Genomic DNA, 25,233 nt, shown 5'->3' on the forward strand with positions numbered 1-25,233 from the left:
CCAACACATCCATGCACTTTATGGCCATAACTCATGTGCTATTGATGTCATGGAACAATTAGAACACAAAAATGTCAATTGTATGTCCTTGATGACAACTCTTGCAAGCTGTTCAAAATTCAATGAAACAATGTTGAAAAAAGAAATGCAACCAATAATTAAAATTTGCTCCACAGACAAACTGGATGTACTTGGTATGACACTACCCATGTGTCAACAAGCCACCACAGGTCTAAATACCTTGGAAAACTCTATCTCCAACACAGCTGGTTTGGAGAAAATATTAAAATTATCTTTAAACTGTAGAGTAATGCTTAAACGTAACCTTGACGTGGAGCAAGGACTAGTTAATGGAGCACTTGGTACAGTTGTTGGTATTCAAACATACCCACGTGACAACAACATTCAGTTTGTCAATATTCTCTTTGACAAACTATCAGACGTAAAAAGGATAGGACTCTCAACCGCCCGATTCCTTCTTTTCAAAGACATGTATGTACGCATAGAACAATTTTCTCTGATTCTAGCATAAGCAGTCACCATTCACAAATCACAAGGTCTTACCCTAGATAAAGCATTGATAGATATTGGGAACAAAGTCTCTAAAGAAGGCATGAGCTACGTAGCACTATCACGATTAGGTACACTTGACGGTCTATTGACGGTCTATTTCTAATTAACTTTGATGCAAGTAAAGTAAACGCTGATATTTCTTGCATTTTAGAATACAATAGACTACGTTCAATATACACCCCCCATCTAAAAACCTATCCTGTTCCACAAAAAGCAAAACATTGTAAAAGAAAACTACTTCAAACAGAAATGCAACAGGATCTCACTGCAAATCCTCCAAAGAGAGAAAAAGAAGGTAATACTTCATCAATTACTACAACCAAAGAAGAATCTACTACTCAAAGTAATTCAGGTACTTCTTCAAAGAAGCAACACACACTCTGAAGAAATGACTTTGACACATAACTATCTGGTCCATTCAAATTTTCAAATATAAGTGGTGTAAATTGCTAAGCAAATGTAGCAATACATATTCTATTTCAATTGCCACTAATTATTGACAACATTTACTTACACAATACAGACCAATTGTGTATGCAAATGTTAGTCCTTCATAGAAATGCAAGCAACAATCCTGACAACACATACAGTGTTCATGGAATAAGACAAGAATTGGACTACTGTGCTGGAATGGTCAAATTCACTATAAACTCGCAAGAAGATCCACAAGAATTTCTAATGTACTTACTACAAGTACTAGAAAACAAAAACATACCTATAAATGAAATCTTTCAGATGTCATACATGTGGAAACATACATGCACTCTGTGCAACAATATGGCACAGGAACACATTTCTAATGAACGCTTCGTGTATGTATCCATACCTAACTGTGAATCCGTTCCATTTCAGCAACTTGCACAAAATGCAAACCATGGCAGATTATGTAATACCTGCTATTCAGATAATCACTCCACCTCACAAATACAAACACATAGTAAATACATAATATTAATGCTTCTACGTTACAATGCAGATGTTACCAAAAACAACTGCAAACTGACTGGATTCACACATGGTCAAGTAGCACTTGGTAAGAAAACAATTGGTATAATTTACCACGCAGGAGCCACAACCAATGCAGGTCACTACACTGCATGTATAAAAAAGAATTGTGGATGGTTAGAATGTAATTATAGTACCATTACTCTAAAGCAGAGATTACCAGCAAATCTTATAAACGTTTATTTAATCGTCTTAAAACCAAAATTTAATAAGTAATCTGTACATAAACATTAACAAAACTTCAATTAGAAAACTATAAACAGTTAGACAATGCCAACAGGTATCTAACTGCCCCAAGATTTTGCAAAAACCAAACAAATAAATCAATACCATTAATAACTAATCTGTGCATAAACATTAATAAAACTTCAATTAGAAAACTATAAACAGTTATAATACACCAACAGGTATCTAACTGCCCCATAATTCTGCAACAAACAGATAAATCAATACCAATAAATTATAAGAAAAATAGACAGTTAGAATACGCCAACAGGTATCTAACTGCCCCAAAATTCTGCAACAACCAAACAGATCAATCAATACCACTAAAATATAACAAGAAATAAACAGTGAGAATATGCCAACATGTATCTAACTGCCCAAGAATCTGCAAAACCCAAAAGATAGATTACAACATGAGAATATACATAAAAAATGATAACCAGTGTCAATTCAACAACAGTTATTTAACAATCTGCAACAAACCAACAGATAGAACATCAGCCAGAAACAACAAGTAGACACTGAAAACAAAGAAAGAAATGTACTGTATCAAAACAGAAAATAACAAAACAGGTTTTTTTTTAATCCAACATGGATTTTTTTCCCCACAGACCCAATGATTTAAGCAACAAACACAGAACCTGAGCAAATTGCACAGTACACTGGTTTGTAAACTACTAAATATGAGGGTCGAAATAAAGCAGAAATGTCTATTACGCAATGCAATAAGTCTTTATAAACTACATACACTAACATGATCTTTTATTTTAACACAGAAATTGAAAAAGAATATCTTCTCCAGTTACCCAAGTAATGAAAAAAAAGATTCAATCACAAAAAATCAAACAGTGAGTATATTACAGAAATAATACAACTCATAAATACTGCTCCATAACACAACCATTGAAGCAAACATCTAACCATACACCACAATACAAAATGTTTACTTCCATGCATATGTTATACTGCAGTGCTTGTTACCAAACTCTACAATCTTAATGACATCACATAGCCAAAACTTCACATACAAACTATACAATCAAACAGTACACAAACTGTACATTTACAAATATTTGATAGATGTTTCATTCTATGGGTGTGATCTATGGCCATGCACCCAAGACTCTAGGCCCTGGCCACAACCACTGCAGCATATCACACCCATAGATCACAGAATAAAACATGGAAAAATGTCATTGCAAAGTAGCAATTACATTTTTTCTACGTGTTTACGTTTTGCTTAAAATACTTAACATAGTCCACCTTTATTAGATAAGAGAGAGCCACACAATGTTGTACAAACCCATTCCTCTCAGTACGGTCACCAGTGCTGTTGCTCTTATGTGGTCATATGCAGAGCAAAAGAATACAAAATGCAGTAAATCCTCAGTGCAAGCACCACAGAGTAAGCATGTACTGTCCTCCAAGCTACCTGACCAAACAGATTTTACGACTCTCGCAGGTGCACAGTTAAATTGGCTCTGCTTAACAAGGAGCGCTCATGTGAATACTTTGGCCAGTTTGGGTACTGCTGCCTATTATCAGAAGATATAACAATATACCTCTGATTAAAGGGTTTCATCAGTTTCATTGATTGCCATGCATTCATTTGAATAGGATATCAGCTGCTCTTTTAAATATCTTACCATGACTCTATTTAAAATATTTGGTGGCGCAAAATACAACTGTTCATTGACCTTGGTAAGAAATGATTTCATATCTTGTTGCCAATGTATAGACAGTAGATCTTATTTTGGTTACTCCATATTCTCAAACGCGGAAGAACTGACTGTAGAGAACGATCATCCTCTGTAACCATTCAGAGCTAGTTCTTGATGCATGAAGAGTCTGCAAGACCTAATTGTTTCTTTTATAAAAAATGGTTTTCCATAATCTGATGGAGAGTTAATTTCCGGAAAACGCAAATTGAAGCCCCTTTGTTTAATACCGAAAGTGTTTTCTTTCTGTAGACTTCGGGAATCACATTCATTGGTTTGGATCTGCACATTTTTGAGAATCGAAAAACACCTGGAATGGCCTGCGTCATTCTTGAATTGTGTGTCATAGGGTGACTCGAACAGGTTAATGTTTTATTGAAACGAATTCACAAATATTCAAATGTGTTCACAATCAGAACACCAGCTTTGTTGCAGCACTCTTCCAGATCTGTGACGCACCAGAATGCCAGATTTAGTGGCATTTACCTCCAGATCTAAATTAATCATAAACCTTATATACGCATTAACTAATTTCTATAAGACGCGGTGGGTGTGGGTCATGAAAACGGTGTTGTCAGCATAATCCAACACTGGGAACAATTTGCTTCCAATTCCGGTAATTTCCTAATTGAGGTAAGGCCATCTGTAAGTCATTAATGAAGAGAGAAAAGAGCAGGGGTGTCAATATGCACCCATGCCTCACCCAAGTTCTGAGTTGGAAGTAATGCATTCAATGGGCCTCCCCCACATTTTACACAGGCCTCCATGCCCTGGTGAATATTCACTAGAGTGCTTAATGTTTCATTCGGGCAATGAAGCCTTTGGAATATAACTCACAATTTGGACCTATTGAAAGAACGTATGACTTTGCGCTACTGGTTAATTGACTGTTTCGATGTCCTCAGATCTGAAAACCCAGTTGCACATTTGACAAGATTTTGATTTCTTCAGTGCAAAGTTTGAGTTTGCCTAAAAGCACCATCCCAAAAAACGACACCTTTTCTGCTCTAGGCCCTGAGTCGGAATCGACATGTGGACAGAGGGGCAGTGCATGGCTCTATCCTTTAAGATGGACTGCAGTTCGACTCATCACCATCTTTTGCTACTGAGCTATACTCTACCTTCCGGTGTCTCACCGCTTTCCTTTGAGATCCCTGATTTTGTTTATTTCTCTTGCATTCAAAAAACCGACATAGGTTGCAAAAAGATATTTCTGTCTGCTGATTAGGCAGAAAAGTAGAAGGAACAGTGGGAATACAAACTTCAATCATGGTCATCATATTCACCAAGAGATCCTGAAACATGGAACGCCCTTCCCTCAGAACTAAGGTTGGAGTCAAGCCAGCTAAAATGTACTAAATACTTTAAAAACCTTTCACTTTTGGAAGGCTTCCCCACTTCTCCACCACAAGCTATTAATAGGAGTGTTGACATGACATCATTTAGAACAGCCGCTGCAACCATCTGCTTGCTAGACGTTTTGGACTACAACTCCCATCAGCCCCACCAAGCATTTTCAAAAGGAAGGGAACATGGAGGTTGTAGTCCAAAATATCAGGAGAGCCAAAGGTTTGTGGCCCGTGCAATTTGTAAAACAGTGTTCCATTCATCAACCAAATGAACACCATAGGCCTCAGAAGCAGAAATACGTGGTACATAATGGTGTTTTTAATGCATCGGTTCTTACCAAGCACACACGGTTAGGCCGCTCAGTTTCCCTTTCCTTTTCCACTCACACCCCCCACCCCGCCCACCAACTACAGTCCCATTTTGTTTGCATGCAGCGGGATACATACGCCACCTAAATAGGCACACGTCAAATACATGTTGTAAGAAGCATAAAACGGAAGGATGAGCCCAATCATGTGGACCCACAAGAAGGAATGCCATCACATAATTGTTTGTTATGATTATTATGAAAATTGTGCTTTCAGCATGTCATTCTGAAAAGATTGAGCTCCTTTTTAACTACGATCACAATTGTCATATTACATTTATTTCAGCTTAGTGTGAGGACTCTGCTTTTTTTCATCTCAGCTGTTAAGCTAAATGCAACTATCAGTCAACATACTGTGTTGAGGAAGGAAAACTTTACCAAGAAAAGCAAAAGTATATATGCACTCTGGGGACTGAGGGGTGTGATTTTATATCACCAGGAAATATATGTCACAACGGGAAAGCATCAAAGAGCAAGAACGTTTTATGTTCCATAACCAGAGCTATCTTAGCACAGGCTCCCTAGAAACCCGAAGATTGACTGGGAGGGGAGTGGGAAGCAGCAAAGCAGTGTGACTGCAAGTACCCTATAAATGTCCATACACGCCGAGTAAATCTGAAACCCCAGAGATTTCAAAGAAAGCAGGGAAGCAGATTTCGGAGTAGCAAGGTTTCAAAGTATAAGAAACTGCAAGTGCAGAATATATCACAATGTGTTGCAATGCGCTGGTCCGTTTATAGATCTACATAATTCTAGCTTCACTTGCAGGCGCCATCTTTCCCTGCAAGCTCTTGAGGGACAGATTGACTCTTTGAATCTATCAGTGCTTTTATACGAGGTGCTCTTTCTTTTCTTTACCTCTCTGCTGCAGCATAGAACCTGCCCTTACTTATGATGTGTTACTGGCTCACAAAACTTCAGCTACATCAAAGGTTTCACAAAATGGCGTCTGTGAGTAATGGACATTGACTTGAAACTCTGCTAAATAAAATATTGTGACTTTTACATTACGTTATCGGTAAAAGATCTTTGTGTAATGAGTGGGTCAAAGATTCGAATCGCTGCCTGATTGACTCAGTCCTATTCCAGGTTGATAAAATGAGAAGGAAGGTCGAATGTGTTGCAATAACGACATACGTAAAACGTTCCATATGAAGTGCTTTTCTGAAATAGTAGATCGGTGTTTGCCTTCGCTAGACCCTGTGGGTGAAGAAGCTGTGTGTTCATGCCAGCTTACAGTATGTGGCAAATTGCTCATTTTCCACGGTCAACAGAGTGTATTTATATCCGTTTTCATGATTACGCTTGTCATAATGCCTAATGTATCATTTCATTTTTTAGGCATCAACTCGGCCATAAGCTAAGTTATTGAATAATGGGCAAATGGGTATGTGGTAAAAAACATCTGAAAAATATAAAAGCACTTCTACAATGCCTCAATAAACCTTGCGTAGACGCAGTGGATTACTCACCTGTAGCATTGATTACTCTAAGTTCTTCTCTTCTTCCTCACAGTACTTACTTTTGAGGCAATCGCCTCCTGTCTGGGAACCAATTACAAATCTTTTTTCTACCTAGACCACCTCTCTCTCTCCCCATTGGTGAAGCAAATATACCATCCCCACATCCCAGACCATTAGTTACTATTAAGCTCTATAAGGCTCTCCAAGACCCTTTGGGTAGGTCCAGCGCTAAAGAAAAATTCAAATAAAATAAAATAAAATGAATAAGCACTGATCTTTAGTGACCCCTTCATCTAGCAGGGAGGCAGAGATGGGCCATAAGTATTGGCATGAGGCAAAGTAGGACAAGGAGTACAGACTATTACCAGTAAGTAATCCTCTCATTAGCTCCACGTACCCTTTCCTCAGGCCGTTACTTAATTTGAGGAATACCAGAGCTCTGCATCTGAGGGGCCACTGATAAAAAAACTCACACCGACCATATTTAATGCTGTGCACCACCCATCACTTTTATTGCATATTGCAGACGAGCCAGATTCAAAGAGGGCCAAGGATCAGTATGCCTACACCAAAGTTGCAAAATGAATGACCCTCTACATTCAGTCTAAAGTGTCTGATGTAGGTGTTGGGATCAGCCCAGGTGGCTGTCCTAAAAATGCCAGCTTGGGGAACTCCTGGGGCATCCACCCAAGGTGCTGTTGTGCCCCTCGTGAATATGTCCTGTATCTGAGGAATCAGCGGAATCCCTGCACCAGTAAATGCTGTGCTGATTGAGGGATGGATTCCCTGGGGGAAGTTACAGAAGCCCTCCTGCCTGCTCTCGCTGCACCAAAATGTCATGAAGAGACTGTCCAACCTACTCATTAAGGTTGTTTTTTCAAGGTATGCCAGGACTACCATTCGAGCATTCAGATGGTGCCACGGATCCTCTTTGGGAATTGATGGATCCAGATAGAAGGCTGAATGCACCACATGTTGAGAATGATGGATCTTCAACATCACCTTACGAAGGAAAGAGGGGTTGGTCATACCTAAGAATGATAGTCTGAAAACATTTAGAAAATGAGGGATTGAAAGCAGCACCCCTCTGTCCGCCAGCCATTTATTAGGTGGACCAACACAGTAAAGATTCAAATGGAGTGAACTGGAAAGCCTTATGAACCCGTGACAGTGTTTTAATGGTCTGGGAGAATGGTATGCCTGGAAATCACAGATACAAAAACAGAAACAGTCAAGGTAAATGGCGAAACCCTGCTTTATTAACAACCCAAAGAAAGCAGGGACAGCATACAAATAAAATAGTTGTAAGCTCTCAACTCTTCTCTAGCATGGCAATGGTTTAAAAACAGAAAATATGTCCTCATTGACGTTACATTACAATCTTAGTTGCAAAAACCTACAGGGCTGAGGGATTGGTTAAGGGAAGAGACTATATACACATTATATATGGGTTAGTCCTTTACTTGGCTATTACGTATCTGATGGCTCCATCTGAGACTACCTCTAAATAGATAGGAGAGAATACATGTCATCTTCAAAGCAGGTTATTGGTTAATGCAACATATACTGGGTGGCACAACATTAAGAGATTCTATTGGTAGGTACCAGACTTCCCAACCTTGGTCAATTGACAGACACATGAGCAAAGAAATTGGATTAGGGGGAGAGAAATCCAAGACCTGCATTCTTCCAATTAAATTAGACACTATCCCTTATCGCTAGGCCACGAGCCAGAGTCTTCTTTTGTATTTGACCTTGTTAGGCTCCTTGATTCTGGGAATGTGTGGATAGTCATGCAATTGCTGGGTCACATCTGGCCCTAATGAATAGACACTGTTCTGGAATTATGGTTCACATTTGAGAGGACCATGTTCTAAATAATTTCACCCTGCATTTATTGAGCTTCTCACTAATATGAACACAAGTGCTATTACTTTTCTAACCACTAGGGACTTGGTGGATCCATTCCTTGTATAGTTTTAGCTTATAATTAATCAGCACCTGGCATTCAAAGGCTGGTTGTTCTTTAATTAATCTAAGAGAAATGTGTTTTGCGCCTTGGGAATCGTTATCTCATATTTTCTTCTACCGTTCAAACTCTAGGAAAATGGGCCACTCAGCTACTGCCTGCCTCCTGCATAAATCTGCATTTTAGTGAATTCAGCAGTTTCGGGTCTCATAAAGCTTCAAAGTCTATATTCATTTCAATACATGCTATGACTTTCATTTTAGCAAAGATGGCTGCAGTTTACAGTTGTAAGAGTACATATTTATATAATTTGTGTTGCATTTCAGTGCATACATTGCTTATGTTATGTAATTCGTGTCTTTATGGTGTATGCGATATTTTTCATATATGAATGCACGTTTGACCTAGTGTTCGTGTTTCTTCACGATGAGTGAATATTTGCTTTGTGTCTATTGCATGCGCGTGTATCAGTTTACCAGTGAATTTGTTTATTCTTGCTATCTTCAGTTACATCAGTCTATTTCCTCCTGTATCTGTCTGGGATAAGACTGAGATGTTCGCTTTAATCCATAGTGTTTCTCATCCAAGTGATATTGAGGTAGGGGAGGGGCCATACCTATGAATGATGCATTAATCTGCCTGTCAACATTCCCCCTCTGGTCGAGTTCTCTACCACACCACTTTTAGGGCCCTCCCCCAAATACAATATCTTACAAGTCCATATCTTTGTTGCCCCCTTCAGGTTGCCTGCACCTCTCATGTGCTCATCCACACTCAAGGTCATATAGAAGCACAAATTTGGCAATTACTAAATGCAAACTCAAGCCATAAACAATTCCAGTCACAATTAAATGGAGTCTCTGAAAGTCAGTGGATCACACACGTTTCGGCTCTATACTCTGACAAGTCATTTGATTCATTTCACTACAAAACCCAATCTACATCATCTTGGACCTTGGAATGCTCAGAGCCCATAATAGAGGAACTCATATTGAAATCATCTTTTTCACGAGCTGCTGGACCAGATGGTATCACCAACCATATGCTAAAACAGCATCCCAAACATTGGGCAACCATACTAAATAACATTTTTCAACACATCCTCAGCTCACAGAAAATCCCGGACTCATGGCGTACTTCACTTATAGTACCGATATTTAAAAAGGGCAATCGTGGAATACTTTCAAACTATCAACCGATAGTTCTTTTGGATTCTCCAGGCAAAATCTTTAGTTGTCTAGTTTTAAGGGATTTCAATAAATGGTCACAGTCAACCAATTCTCACGACCGAAATCAGACAGGCTTTGTTCCTGGTCTTGGGACTGCAGTCAATCTATTGATACTTAATGCTCTAAAAGAACAAGCACAAAATACAAAAACATCATTGTTCTTTGCATTTATTGACTTAAATGTCGCTTTTGACTCAGTCTCAAGAGTGAAATTAATTGAAAAATTGATCAAAGCACAATGTACTCAGAGTCTAATTGACATCATTTTCATGTTGATTTCATCATCCCCTATACAGGTTCGACTGTCCATCATGGGATTGTTATCTGCTGCAATAGGAACCTCAAGAGGGCTGAATCAGGGTTGTATCCTTGCCTCAGCCCTCTTCAATTTCTTTATCCATGATGTCAGAGATATCTTCTTTCCAATCGCATCAGACTCTCCAAAAATAAATTTGATTCCAATACAAGCTTTATGGTATGCTGATGATCTTGTTCTTATCTCTAAGACCCCGATAGGATTGCAAGAGTTATTATCTGCACTTACTACTTACTTTGATGAAAATGAACTGTCAATTAATGTAAAAAAGTCACAAATAGTACTATATACCCCCATATTAACTAACAGAAATAAATGTGTATGGAGGGTCAAAGGCATTACCCTAGAAGTTGTACCTAACTACAGATATCTGGGCTTACCATTCAAAGGCAATATTTCTGCCTCAGTGCATTTACATACATTGCAAGATAAATTAACTTTAGCCATATCTCAAACAAAAATAATACTCTATAAATATGGCAAATTCACCATTAATGCAGCACTGCTCTTTTGGCAACAAAAAGTATCTCCTTTGTTGTTGTATGCGCTGGAGTCAAGAGCCATCACTTCCACTCAGTCTCTGAATAAATTAGAAGCCAAATTTTGGAGACAGATTTTAAATGTACCACAATCCACTCCTGGTGCTTGTTTGAGATATGACTTGGGTCTTATATCCTTAAGTGCGAAATATCACTGGCAATTATGTGCTCTTCTTCGTAAATGTCTTGTAAATACCAATGAAGCGTCAATTCTTGCTGTGCTATCGTCCTATTTGTTTTCATCTAATCACATGTTCATCCAGAAATGGACTAAATAGGTTTACCAAGTTATGGCTGTGGCAGATGTTAACCTGGGAACCCTTATAATGAATCCTGAAAGAGCTAAAAAGAAAATCTTCCTCCAAGATTGGATTCATACTCGCTCATTGGTTCTGCAATATAAGCACTTTAATAGCAAATGCTACGTTGAAAAAAGAAAGGGGGGTTGTTGAATCTTATCTGTCTAAAGCCCCCTCACCACAAATACGTACGGCAATTGTTAGAATGATATTTAACTTATGGCTCACGCAAGATGTCTTGGCCCAACATAGATAAATCTGTATGACGGAGAATTTCTGTAGATTCTGCAGTGACCTAGCACATAAAGAAACCTTAGAACATCTAATTATAGAATGTGCAGCACTGATTCCATGAGAAACAAATTGTATGAGAACCATATGGCTGTAGTTGCAAATGTGCAGCCTGAATTTAGATGGGCTTTCCTTCTTAATTCTGCCAACATGAGCCTAAACATAGCCTCTGTGAATTTTCTTACTGCTCTTCTCTTGAATGATTGAAATGGATAGTGCACATTTTTTGATGAAATGTTAAAACAAAAATGTCTATGTTACAGAATCTTGGTAATTGTTTAGCCTACATATAATGTACTTGAGTTAAACATCTCACAGGGATTGTCTGAGGGTGGAGAAGTAATTTGATTCTCCACCCTCATGTGATAGGTCTGATGTTACTGACATTATTTCATTTTTATATGTGTAAATAATCAAAGTTTTCATTTGTGTGTAAATAACTTAGAACTTTTCTTTTCTGTAACTTAGTATGAATTTCAGAATTGTATTTTATAAATTGAAAAAAGTTGATTGATATCAGCTAAAGTTCAATAAACAAAAAAACAAAAAGAAGCACTCCCCATCTGGCTTTCAGAATACCCAGCATCCCATGTAATTGTGCAGGTCTAGGGATAAATTAATTTGGATTCTGGAGGTGCAATATGGCATTCCTTTACTTGGGCATCGATTAGGTTATCTTTATGGGTAGATTAATGCACCGGAGCATTCAGATCTATTACTATTTCCTTTCTAACTGCTCCTTTCACTGCCAACTTATATACATGTTGTGCTATTCTTAGGACACAGAAGGCCAGCAGTGGCAATTAGTATCCTAAATGCATTAGCCAGTCGGGAGGGTATCCAGGAGCACAGATAATCCCACCAGTTATCATTTTCAGGTTCATCCGTCTCTGTCTCCATGTTTGCATGTCATTCTGTTAAAGTGGCTGTGGCTCCATTGTGGGCAGGTAGTATGTGCAGCAACAAGGTCCTGTTGTTGTGCACACACCACGCTCTATGGCAGTTATTAAATCGAGGACATACCTGTTCTGAGGGGTCGTAAGTCTGATGGCTCTTAGCTCCTTCCTTATGGCATTATAAAGCCTTTCACAGTTGCATTGATTGCTTTCAACAACTCCCATCTTGTTATTTGCAGCCATTTTGAATTCACAGCTGCTTTTACCCAGGCATAAAGATGAATGTAAGAATCATTGCTGTTCTGCTGAATACCTTGTGTTCATCTGGTATGTCCCAATCGGTCTGTTCAGATTTTATAGAGAAGTAATTATCCCTTTTACTGACTTCGAGGGTAAGAGACTTCTTCTTTCTTAAATGTGCATTCATTTGACGTAAATCAACTACTTGTATGTCACTCTGGTGCACCACCAGACTTGATGTACTTAATTGTACTCTAGAACATAGGCCTGCCCAATTTGGGGGCAGTTGTATATATGTTTTAGCACCACAAGCCCAATAGTCATCCATCAGCACTGCTGTTCCTGTTCTCAATGCCTGGTGCATCAAAAATACCTTTGCACCCAGTGTTCTTTCAAACTTTTACAGTACCACTACTTTGGAAGCATAGGGTGGCATTTTTCAGGGTTATTATCTGGACTGCCCCCCCCCCAATGTTGACCCATGTGAGTAACTTTGTGATTTCGGGCATAGGTTCAGACATAAATACTTTGCATTCAGCAATACATCTTCCCACTGCCCCAAGACCACTGGTGCTTTGAATACCACCGTCCTTCAATCAAACAATCAGACATGAGCATAGTTCCTTTAATTTTCAGTTGGCCTCTTTCCCAACATCCAGGTTTTTCCTTCCCATTCTTGCTTTTACATTGCAGCATACATTTTACTTCTCTTTAAACCCTACCCCATTTGTTTCAGGTGTTATATATCTTAACACTGTGTGCTGTGTTTCAGATTTTATCATATCTCTATCTCCTGAATGCAGTTGTCTTCTCATGCAGATTTGCTTTGTTTACCTATACTAATGAGGCAGTCTGGCCCTGGAATCACCCTGTAGTCATGCAAAGTGCTAGGTGCATTAGGCAATGTGCTGTATGTGTGGGTAATTCCAAAGCTATAAAAACTCGGGACATGCTCATGGCATAGGGGATAAGAGAGCATACATAACAGATCTCATCAGATGTCTCTCTCCCCACTCTGGTCATGTGCTAATACCATAAATTATTACTGAGTTGCGCAGAATTGGTCATATACAAGTTCATGTCCCCAAAGTCATTCATCAAACTTCGTTTGAGCATTTTGATTTGTTCAGTGACCAAAGAAAATTCTTTGGTGGTTCTTTCATTTGTCATAGTAATAGGGGTCTCATTACTTTAGATGGGTTTTGATACATTATAAAGCAACAACTCGATTAAATGCAATAAGAATGATAAAACAAAGACTGCAAAATGTACAAAAATGCTGCTAAAATCATTATTGCCAGTGTGTCCATCCAAGTTTATTATTGTGTCTATCAACCAAAAGCAAGTATCGGACACAATTAAAAAGTTAAATTTTTCATCTTCAAGAAGTCTTTTTGCATTCCTTCAAGTGTCAACATTTACAGAATTTTTTTTATTATTATAGAATAAAAATGTGTTAAAAAATGAAACACATTTTGGGATCCCTTAGAATAGCACCAAGGGTTGCATTCCTTAATCTTAAAGAAGAAAATGTGTCTGCTAGATAAGTAAAGAGCATAAACAGTAGGATTTGCAGAGGAAACATTTAGCCTTTATACTTTTCTTCTCATGAAAGTGGTACTTTTTGTTGTATGCAGGTGTGATTTTTTTAGGAAACATTTTCACTAAATTCCTTCTATTGTTATTCAGAAGCAACCAAACACTGTTCTTCTCCTTCTTCTGGCTTTTGTACTGGCACGGATGGCAGACCTCGTTTGCATGCATGTCGTTTCTTCTTCACCTTCAGGGAGTTGTGTCAGGGGAGTATCTCCTTTGTAGGGATTGATGCTACTGAGGTGCAGCTAGGTGTGCCCACCTTGTACCTTAACTGCTGTTGGTGTCACATCCTCCACTAAATAAGGTCCTTCAAAATGCGGCTTGTGCCAGCAATGCATGAAGTTTTAAATAAGCACTCTGTCTCCTTTACACGACACTAGGGGTTTTAGAACTGTTGCTGAATCAATTTGTTTGTTGTCTTCATCAATCTTCTTTGATCTCCCCTGCCAGACAACAAAACTGTTAAGATATAAAAGTAACACTCACCGTTATAGCAGCCAAATAGCCATTTAGTTTCCAAGTACATTTGACACACTATGGGTGTCAGTTTCTACTCGAGTGGGAGGAGCAAGAGGTGCACGCATACAGTGTACCATCACCATTTCATGAGGAGCCAGGTGACGGTCTGAGCCAGGCTGATTACATCAATTAAATAGGGCTAAGGGTAGGCAATGGCCATAATTTTTTCAGAGTCACTTTTAGATTGGCAATGCATTCTTTGAGGAGGCCATTGAGGCTTTCACAAATACTGTTTGGTTGCGTGTGGTAACCGGAAGTGAATCTGTGCTTAATTGTCATGCCTGCGCCATGGGCGCATACATTGGCGATCAATATGGACAAATTGTTATTCATTTATCTACAGAAAACTCTTGGATCAACCGCTATTCACTATTTGGACTTTATTTCCCATTTGCAAGACTTTGGTGCTTTTTTATTTTTTCCAGAAAACTACACTTACCATAATGCACTTGGCTATAACCATCTATTCCTGGCTATTCCTATTTTTCTTCATCAGAACTACAATCCCCAGAAGCCCTAGGGATTTGCTCTGCTTCCACCAGCTCAGGAACAGAGAGGGAGGTGGCCGATTGTCTGCAGGTGTGCTGAGCCAGGTGCAACATATTAGCCTGCCTCTGTGCTGGGCTGGGCAGTATAAAGGCTGCTGCCTGCGAGAGCTCAGTCTCTTGCATTGAGAGTCCTTCCAACACCTTTTTGCTTCGAGCTACAAACTTTGTATGCTGTTTCCTGCTTTCACCTGCTTTTTGTTCCAGTGCCCTGGTGGTCTCCTGCCTTGCAGTCTGATACACTCTGCTGCCTACAGCCCTAGCCTTTTGGGCTCTCTGCCTCAGCCCTGCTCCTCTGGGCGTCCTGCCTTGCAGCCTGATACACCCTGCTGCCTACAGCCCTAGCCTTTTGGGCTCCCTGCCTCAGCCCTGCTCTTCCAGGTTCCTGCCTTGCAGCCTGCTACACCCTGCTGCTTTCCAGCCTCCGCCCTTGCCCTGCCGGGCTCTCCACATTGCAGCCGATCACGCTCTGCTGCCTTCCAGTCTCCGCCCTTGCCCTGCCGGGCTCTCTACATTGCAGCCGATCACGCTCTGCTGCCTTTCAGCCTCCGCCCTTGCCCTGCCGGGCTCTCCACATTGCAGCCGATCACTCTCTGCTGCCTTCCAGTCTCCGCCCTTGCCCTGCCGGGCTCTCTACATTGCAGCTGATCACGCTCTGCTGCTTTCCAGTCTCAGCCCTTGTCCTCTGGGCTCCCTGCTCTGCAGCCTGCCTCACTCCGGCTGCCTACAGCCCCTGTCCTCTGGGCTCCCTGCTCTGCAGCCTGCCTTACTCTGGCTGCCTTCAGACCTTGTCCTCTGGGCTTCCTACTTTGCAGCTTATCACGCTCCGCTGCCTACTACCTACCTTTTTCCGCTGGGTTCTCGGCCTAGCAGCCCTCTACAGTCCTCTGCAACCTTCTACGGTCAGCGGCCCTGCCCCTCAGGGCTCACTCCTTGCTGCCCGGCCCTTCTGGGTTCCTTGCCGTGCAGCTTGCTTTACTCTGCTGCCCTAAACCCTTTCCCTCTGGGCTCTCTACCTTACAGCCCTGCTCCTGTGGGCTTGCTCATTGCTTTCCTGCTCCTCTGAGCTCTCAACCTTGTTCCTTACTGTCCTCTGCTATCCAATCCTGTTACACGACTTTCCCTTCATTTCCTTCTGCTAGTTTGCTATCAACCTCCTTTTCCTGGATTTGTCTGTAAGTATCTTCTCTTGTACTGTTTGTAGACCCTTTTGTACAGAGCTTGTCTGTTGGTTCCCATCAGTCAACCTCTGCCCCTTCCCTTGTCTCGTTTCTACATTACAGACACCCATACCTGCTGTTCCAAGCCATGAGCAAACAGCGTGGGCCTCTGTTATAGCAAACTGTGCAGAAGGCTAGAGTATTTCCTAAGGTTCGTGGAATACTCTTTTCCTATATCTGCATACACCCCAAGAGGGAATTCATTCTGTACCTTTTTCCTTGCTACTCTTGCCTACTCTTCGTTCTCTTTCCTTTCTGCTGTGTGTGTACCTATCTGTCCACTTTATTTTGGCACAACCACCCAAACCCTTTCTGGGTGTCCTGTGCCACTCTTAATAGAGTGCCATCCTTGACATTAATACCCAACAGAATTGCTCTGCTTAAACAATGAAAAAACAGAAATCCTGATTGTGGTCCTCCCTCACACCTTGCCAAATTCAGCCCCACATTCCGTTCATTTATCATTGATGCCTGCCCTACCCCGTCTTTACTTTTGTCAAAAACACTTGGCGTATACCTTGACGCTAGCTTCAGTATAACACTCCAAGTCAACGCAATTGCATCTTCAACAGCCCACACCACCAAACTACTGATCGCCGCTTGGCACCTCCTCTCCCCAGAGAAGCACATGAGCATTGCCACAGTGGTTATTTGTTCCCAACTGGATGACTGTAACTTCCACTTTGCTGGTACTTCAGAACGCAATCTCCTCAAGTTCCAGTCCATTCAGAATAATGCTATCCGAGCTGCACTGGGCTTATCGAAACAGGACCATGTCTCTGCCCACAGAAAAGTGGCACACTGGCTACCTATCAAAGAAAGGATCAATTTCAAAATGCTGTCCATAATGCAGTGCTGTCTCACCAACACTGCTCCCATCTACCTCTCTCAAAGGATTGTGAACCCTAAGTCCGCCAGGCACACAAGATCACCCTAATGCAACCTACTGACTGCTCCTTGTTTCAAACACAGCAGAGCAGGATGCACCAGCTTCCCGGTCACAGTTGCTCACCTCTGGAACAACCTACCCACCTACTTGTCATCCAAGCCTCGCAACTGGCCCTTCAGGAAACAACTGAAAACATGTCTGTTTAATTGACTTTGACTCATACTACTAGACTTTTCTTCCAATTTACCATTGGGTTCTCCTCATGAACATTGTCATTGTAATGTTCCCTTCTCTCCTCCTACTTCACTGTCATCTACCCCTCACCCCCCACTAGCTCAGCGTCTTGATGCTTGTTTGGTTTTGTGCACTTTAAAAATGTAAAAATAAATAAATCTGCTCGAAGACTTCAGTTATAAAATGTGGTCCATTGTCAGACCTGAGCACTCTGCACACTTCCCACCTCAGGAAGACCTCACATACATGGAACTTCCCTGCACATGTGGCATCAGGATGTCTGAATTGACCGGCCTCGATCCATCGGGAAAAAGGACACAAGTTTACTAGCATATATCTGTAGCTGTTACAAACTTGAAGCATATCTACATAATTGATGTGCAAATGCTGTAAGGGTCCAGTAGGATGGGTATTGCTCCTCTCACTGTTTGCGGCATGTTCCTTGCTGTATACCTTTGGCAGGTTAGGCAATTTCCAATACAAGCAGAAACATGCTCCACCAGATTGGGGACAAACCCTTCTTCTGAGATAAAGGCTGCAAGACACTCTTGTGATGTGTGTGCTGGGTAGTGTAGTTGCTCTAATGCGACTTTAAGTAATCACAGGGGAATAACGGTTTTCCTGGTGCTGTCCTGCCACCACATTGCATCTGTGGGCGACAAGGAGCACCCTTGTCTCTTCCACAATTCTTCCATAATTCTTGTTCCTCTGTTTGGGCTCTTTAATGCAGCTCGATAGTTTTGGCTATGGGTAATACATTGAAGCCTTCTTTCATTACCATGTTTCATGTTTGTATGTGTTTATTTGGTGCAGTATACAATTCAGATATTAAAGGAAAATGTGCTGATCTTTTTGCTTCTAAGTCAGTGGCCCCATTGCCACAGGAATCCAAATCTTTGCCTTTAGTGTGGTCTGCGTACTTCACCACGGCGATGGCTGATGTGTGCTGTAATGTATTTATGAACCTGTCCAACAGTGGTGCATGTTGCACTGGTGTGCCATCTGTGTGTAAGAAGATATGCCTCTTTCAACATTACAGTCCTGCTTTTGCAGTTGACATCAAGTAGGCAAAGCCAGAATATACTGTTACCGCTTCTTCTTCGTGTGTCTCAAGTGACAAAATTAGTGCCACCAATTCTGCTGCTTGCATTGAGAAATGCAAAGTCAATTTCGCACTTGCCACTGTTTCAAAGTTGCCATTCCATTTTAATTTTACCACTGCAGTTCCTGTGTGCCTTTTACCTGTGCTTTAATCAATTGCTGATGGCCCGTCAATGAAGAGGACCCGCCCCCTCCTAGGGCATTTTCTTTAAAATGTGGTTTCTAATCATTGTAGTCAGTATACTTGGTACAGCCATGTACATAGTCTCCTTCCTCTACTGACCCTGCTCTCAATCTTACTGGATTCACTACTCTACACCTGATAATTTTGATAGCTGGATTTGATATAATTACCTCATAATCACAGGCTCTCAAGGATAGCAAACAGGGCATGCTCTACATTTAACATTACTGTCGAGCCCATTGTAATGCTGGCAGACTTCTCAGTTGCAAAAGGTGCTGCTGCTAATGCTTGTTCACAGGGATAATGGCCACTCATACTGGATCTAGGATCCCACTATAAACTGCTAATGGTTTGTGTCCCATCAAAGGTTTCTAGCATTTAACCTGTCCAGGCTATGTCATGCTATCCTTCTGTGCTTCCTTGAGTCCTTTTAAGAGGGGTCTGACATATGTACTATAGTTGAAGACCTATGCCCTGCAGAAATTACAGAGGCCCAGAAATTGTTGCATCTACCTCACTGTTTTGGGTCTGGCTGTTTTCATAATCGCTTCTGCTCTCTCAAGGGTCACATTTATTGCTTCTTGAGATATTAACTGCCCTATATACAGTACTTCTTTCTAGCAATATTGTAATTTCTCATTGTCCACTTTGTACCCCTTCTCTGCCAAGACTGTCATCAGTTGTATTGAGTCTTTTCTTTACTGTTCTTCTGTCTCACTGCACACCAAAATGGTTTCTACCTACGGTATCACTACACTGTCAAGGTTTACATTTCCGAGATCCAGCTGGAGCACTTGGTTGAAGACTGAGAGGGACTCACAGTACCCTTGAGGAAGCCTTGTGTGTTTCCACTTGGTCCCATCATAGGAATACAAAGTCAAGTGTTGCGGCTCCTGAAGTGGGATCAAAAGGAATACATTTTTTAAAATCAATCACATTAAAATAATAGCTTTGGACACAATGTTATACAATATAGTGGCAGGGTTTGGGACCAATGGGAACTCTGCTTCAACAATAGTGTTCAGGGGGTGTAAATCCTGATTAAATGTCTGCGACCCTCCTGTCAAATTTTTCACTGGGTACACCATTGTGTTACATGGGCATTCTGATGGCAGTCGTATACCATGTTGCTATAAAGTAGTAATGGTATCATAAATACCTTCATCTGCTTCTCCTGACATCAGGTATTGTCTCACCTGCGGCAAAATAGCTCCTGGTTTTAAGTTAAATTTGTGCTGCTCCTACTGCTTTTAATGGGCCAATGTCATATGGACTATTGGTCCACAATATGCTTGGTACCTGTGATAAATCTTCCTGGAGAATTGACACTCTCATTTTTACCATTTACATTCTCTGCAGCACTTCACTGTTCTCAATTTTTAGGTGATAGGTGAGGCTTATATTAAACACTACCTCGTCATCTGAGTCATCATCTGTAAACAAGTCTTCATCTGTCACATCAGTCAGTCGGTGTCCCTCATCAAGGGCTGTCACTGTCCTCCAATTATTTCCCTCTTCATCAATCTTGTGAATAACCACAGTGTCTTTTCTCACTATTGCTGCTTATAGCTCTATTGGAATCACTTGCCCTTCTTCCGCATGGATGGGTTCTTCTGGTCTGAACAGAAACTCTTTGGGTAGCTGCAACGTTTTGCCCCTTCTTCTGGGAAGCCATGTTAATGATATGTGTACTCCATAAAGGAACACTTCTGAGTCGAATGGCACACCCCTTTGTGCTTTCTGGCCATAGCATGCTAATATAAATTCTCGTGCATTTATATGACGAATCCCTGTAGTTTAACATATTATTCCTTTGCCAGTGAAGGATATTGTCATGTTCAATTTGCTCATCAAATCGCTCCCTAGTATGTTGACTGATGTCTTGCGGAAGTACAATAATGGCACTGAAAGATCATGTTCTCCTATAGTGATAGGTAAGTCGTCGGTGAAAGGAACTATACTCATCACCCCAGAAAAACCGTGTGCATTCATGGCAATGTCTGACATTGGGTATCTTCCCTCCCTAACACAGGACCTAGTCACCCCCGTATCTACAAGGAAGAAAAAGGTTTTATCAGCTATGATTACCCCAACTCTCAGTTCCTTGTGTGGGTCTGGGGTAACTGATAGGATTGAACACATCAACTCTTTCTGTGGGCTGTTCTATTGCGGATATAAGTTCATCACTGTATCGGTGAAAGGATTCCCTCCAACTACAGTCACACTCCCTATTCTGGCTATAGGCATCTGCAGTCCTGCATTTGCATTCCATGATGTCATCATGTTCTGTTGTAGATGTGCTGGTGGTTGCATCTGTGTTTGCTGTGTCTGCATAGGGGCTTGCTGTGTTTGCATTGGTGCTGGGTGCATTTGCATCAGCCTTCCCTGTTGTGCAGGTTGCAATTGTGGTGTATGTGTTTGATACTGCATGTGATCCTGTGCATAATATTCAGGTGGTTCTGCACTATACGATGTAGGATTTGCTGTACCCTGTCTTTGATCTTGCCATTATTTCTGCATCCTGCCCTTGCTTCTACAAGCTCAGCAAATGTGCCCCATTTTTCCACACGTCCAACAATGCTGAGGATGTCCTCCAAACCTAGGTAGTCCCCCCATTGAATCCTCCTCCTTGTGGAGCCTGAACCCTGAACCCTCAGCCTCTAGGTGCACCTCCTCTCCCTCGCGGAAAATAATTATATTTTCCTCTCCCTGCAAAGTGTCCTCCAGTCATTGGCTATACCTGCTGTGCCTCCTGTGCAATCACCCCTTCTCCACTGGTTAACACTGCTCCTTCCACTGAGACTTTAGATAGTTTTTTCTGAACTAGCTTTGCTTCCTCCAGCTTTTTTTCCTCAGGTTTCTTTATGGCTTTCTCTTGTTTCAACCGACAATGGTGAACTATGGTCAACTGTATCTCTGGCCATGCCTTTGCTTCCGTTCCCAGTATCTTTTTCAATTGTCTCTGCACTGTCTCAGACAAGAACCACGGGATGCAAATAGATTTATCTTTATACCCCGGTTCTTGCATTTCGAGCCACCATTTTTCTTGAATCTCCTGAATATAAGCAACCGAGCCTTTGTCATCACTCATTTTGCATGTCATAATCACACTAATGTCTGACAAATCGGGATATTGTACCCTAAGTGCTCTCCATATGTTGGCCCTACAATTGTTAAAAGGTACTGCACGATGAGTGGTGCTTTGGGCCGTCAGTCCAGAATAACCAGCTTGCTTTCAAATATCAGCTGCCCTCTCTCCTATTATAGCAGCAAGCAAGATGTTTATGTCATCCACTGGTAACGTCATTCCCACTGCCATTCTTTCTAATTCATAAATCCATTCACCCACTACCGATGTCAACATTGGAAGCTTAAAAATTACATTATTCTTGTTCATTTGGGGCCACAGAATATATTGTGGTCATCTTCACCCCTTTTCTAGCAATAGGAATTTTATGAATTCGATGTCCTGTACACCCAAAGTCAGTCCTCATGTCTTAGGTGTCAAGTCTGCCAAATGTTTTCTTTTCCGCCCCAGTACATTGCTCAGCATATTCACATATGGTGTTGTATCTTCTAGGTTTCTTGATCGTACTTTCCCAAGTCCAGCACTTTTAACATGTTCTGGCATTCTCTTTGATCCTTCCAAACCTAACCACATTCTTTCTTCCCGTGTTGTTAAGCCTGTAGAAAGGGTTTGTTTAATCTCTACCTCCTCCTCCTCTCCATCTTCCTCTTTTCCCTCATTCAGAAACATAATATCACCACTTCCATCACTTCCCGCATCTTCTCTGTCTTCAAACTCTAGTCTCTTCAGGGGAATTGTCATATAGAGTTCACCCATCACTTCTTCCAATGCACTCCCTTCTCCCCTCTGTGGAGATTATCTTTGGCTCTGATTCACACTACGGACAGCACTGTCCCTCCATCTCCTGTACAAATAACCAATCCTTTTTATAATGGCTTCTCTCTAACCTTCATCTGACCAAGTAGACCTTTTGGGTATTTCGTCCAGTTCCTTACATAGTCTTTCTAAACTCCTTTCCCTTTCTGTCCACTCCCTTTCCTTGCCTGCCTCGCTCTCTTGGAGAATGCACCCATTAACAATCTCATTGATTTTGTTTTGTTGACTTTCTCTGCTCTTTACCATCTCTTATTCTGTCTCCCAATCTCTTTCTTCTTCCCTTTTCCTCTCTCTCTCTCTCTCTCTCTCTCTCTCTCTTTCTCTCTCTCTCTCTCTCTCTCTACCTCTTGTTGTCTCTCCTTTTTCTTTTCTTCTTCCCATCTCTTCTACCTTTCCCTAGTTTCTCTTTGCTTTCTCACCCTTTCCTTTTCTGCATCATTTATCCTCTCAATGTCCTTCTCTCGTTCCCTTCTCTGTTCTTTCTTTTGTTTTCTCTCCTTCTCTCAGTCTACCTCCTATTTATTTTCCTTCTCCTCCTCTTGCTTTCTTTCCTATTCTCTTCATTTCTTCTCGCTTCTTTCCTGTTCCTCCTGTTCGTGTTCTCTTGTCTCTTCTTCTTCCTTCTCTTGTCTTTCACTAACTTCCATTTCGCTTTCTTTAGATTCTTCCATGTTTCTTCCATCTAATTTAAGCAATATTTGTCCTTCTACCCACTCTTCGGGGGCAATCACCATCTCTCCCCTATTTCCTTGCTTGTCTCTCTGTTTCCGTATCTCCTCCTCAGCCTCTGTCAATTTTGCCTGCAGTTTGCAAGAACACTGACATTTGTTTATTTGTTTTTGCTCCATTTAAAACATCTACACTGCTGTAAGCAGGGGGTGCATATGTAGGATTAGTGTATCATGTCACTGCTTTTAATTCTTGCAATGGATATAGTTCCTGTATTTCGGGAGATTGATCGATGCTCTGGGGAGGAGGAGGATGAGGAGCAGAGAGTGCTGCGCCCTTCCCTTCATGCTAATTAATCATCCATTCTCTCATGGGTGGCTCTTCTGTCTCAACCCCATTCATCTTTCACAGTTCTAGAATAGCTAATAGCTTTTGTAACTTTTTTGCATTGTGTGCAGCATGCAAATATGTTGTAATGTGTTGCAGCACTGATCTCGAAAGGGTCCTTTCCTGCGGCCAAGGCATGAACATTTTTCCTCCAGTGTCCATAACCCACTGGGTGTGATATCTTATTATCTTGACATTATAACTGGCAGTGCTTCACAAACATGCATAAGGGGAGTGTGTCCCTTCATGGCAAGTCACAATTTAAACTGCTGATACTTACCAGACCTTGATATAACCTCAAACTTACTACCTATCCACTCCTCCTTCACACTCTGCTTCCAACCATATTTCTCTCTATTTTTGCAGTTCTACGTCTCCTCCCAACACCTTCTTCACTACAACAACTATTCGGGCAGGCACCACAAACGCTGCTCATGCTCTGGACTACTCCCCTTTGGTCCAAACCACAACTCCACGAACTACACAAATATGCACAAAACATTTTTTTCAAACTAAACCACTTTACACCCAATCACTAGACACATGAATACACCACAATATAATATGGCCACGTTCTCATCAACGGGTGAGGTTTCTGATCATCTTGTCATACCCCGGAAGGGGGAGTCCTACCATCAATACATCATGTGAGGTTTAGTATGTTGGCTTCTGAAACCTTGTTACAGGTATTCCACCATACTCAATCCTTTTATCATTTCACAATCCCCCAATATACAAACAATTCCCGCTCCTATTTTGTCATGTCGATGAGCTATACTTAAATCTGTAGATCGGCCGAAGGGATCTGGTATCAAACCTCCCTCAATTAGCCAATGCCTTTCCACCCTACGGGGCACCCCGTGGGAATCGTACAGGATATTCTCCAAGGGGGCTCCTGTCGACCTTCTCAGTTCATGCATGATGCGCCAGTCTCCAGAGGTCACCTCATACTCTTTCAGGCCATGGAAAGGACCTTGAACAGTCTGGGTACCTTGGCCAACCAAACCGAACACTACCATATGCAATAATGGTCTGGGAAACACCAGTTTTAAGTGGGAATGGTAGGCCAGGAAATCCTAGATACAAAAATGGAAATAGTCAAGGTAAATGGCAAAACCCTGATTTACTAACAACCCCCATAAAGCAGGGACAGCATACAAACAAAATAGTTGTAAGCTCGCAACTCTTTTCGAGCATGACAATGGATGAAAAACCGATAATACATCATCATACAAAAACCTGGGGCTGAGGGATTGGTTAAGGGAATAGACTATGTACACATTATATATGGGTTAGTCCTTTAGTTGGCTATTGCATATCTGATGACTCCACTTGAGACCACCTCTAAATTGATAAGAGAATACATGTCATGTTCATAGTAGCTAATTGGTTAATGCAGCATATACTGGGCAGCACAGCATTGAGAGATTCTATTGGTTGGCACCAGACTTCCCAAACTTGGGCAATTGACAGGCCATCAACACATGAGCAACAAATAGGAGTAG

This window comes from Ambystoma mexicanum, chromosome 5q, assembly GCF_040938575.1.
Source record: "Ambystoma mexicanum isolate Mex_15411 chromosome 5q, UKY_AmexF1_1, whole genome shotgun sequence".
NCBI lineage: Eukaryota > Metazoa > Chordata > Amphibia > Caudata > Ambystomatidae > Ambystoma > Ambystoma mexicanum.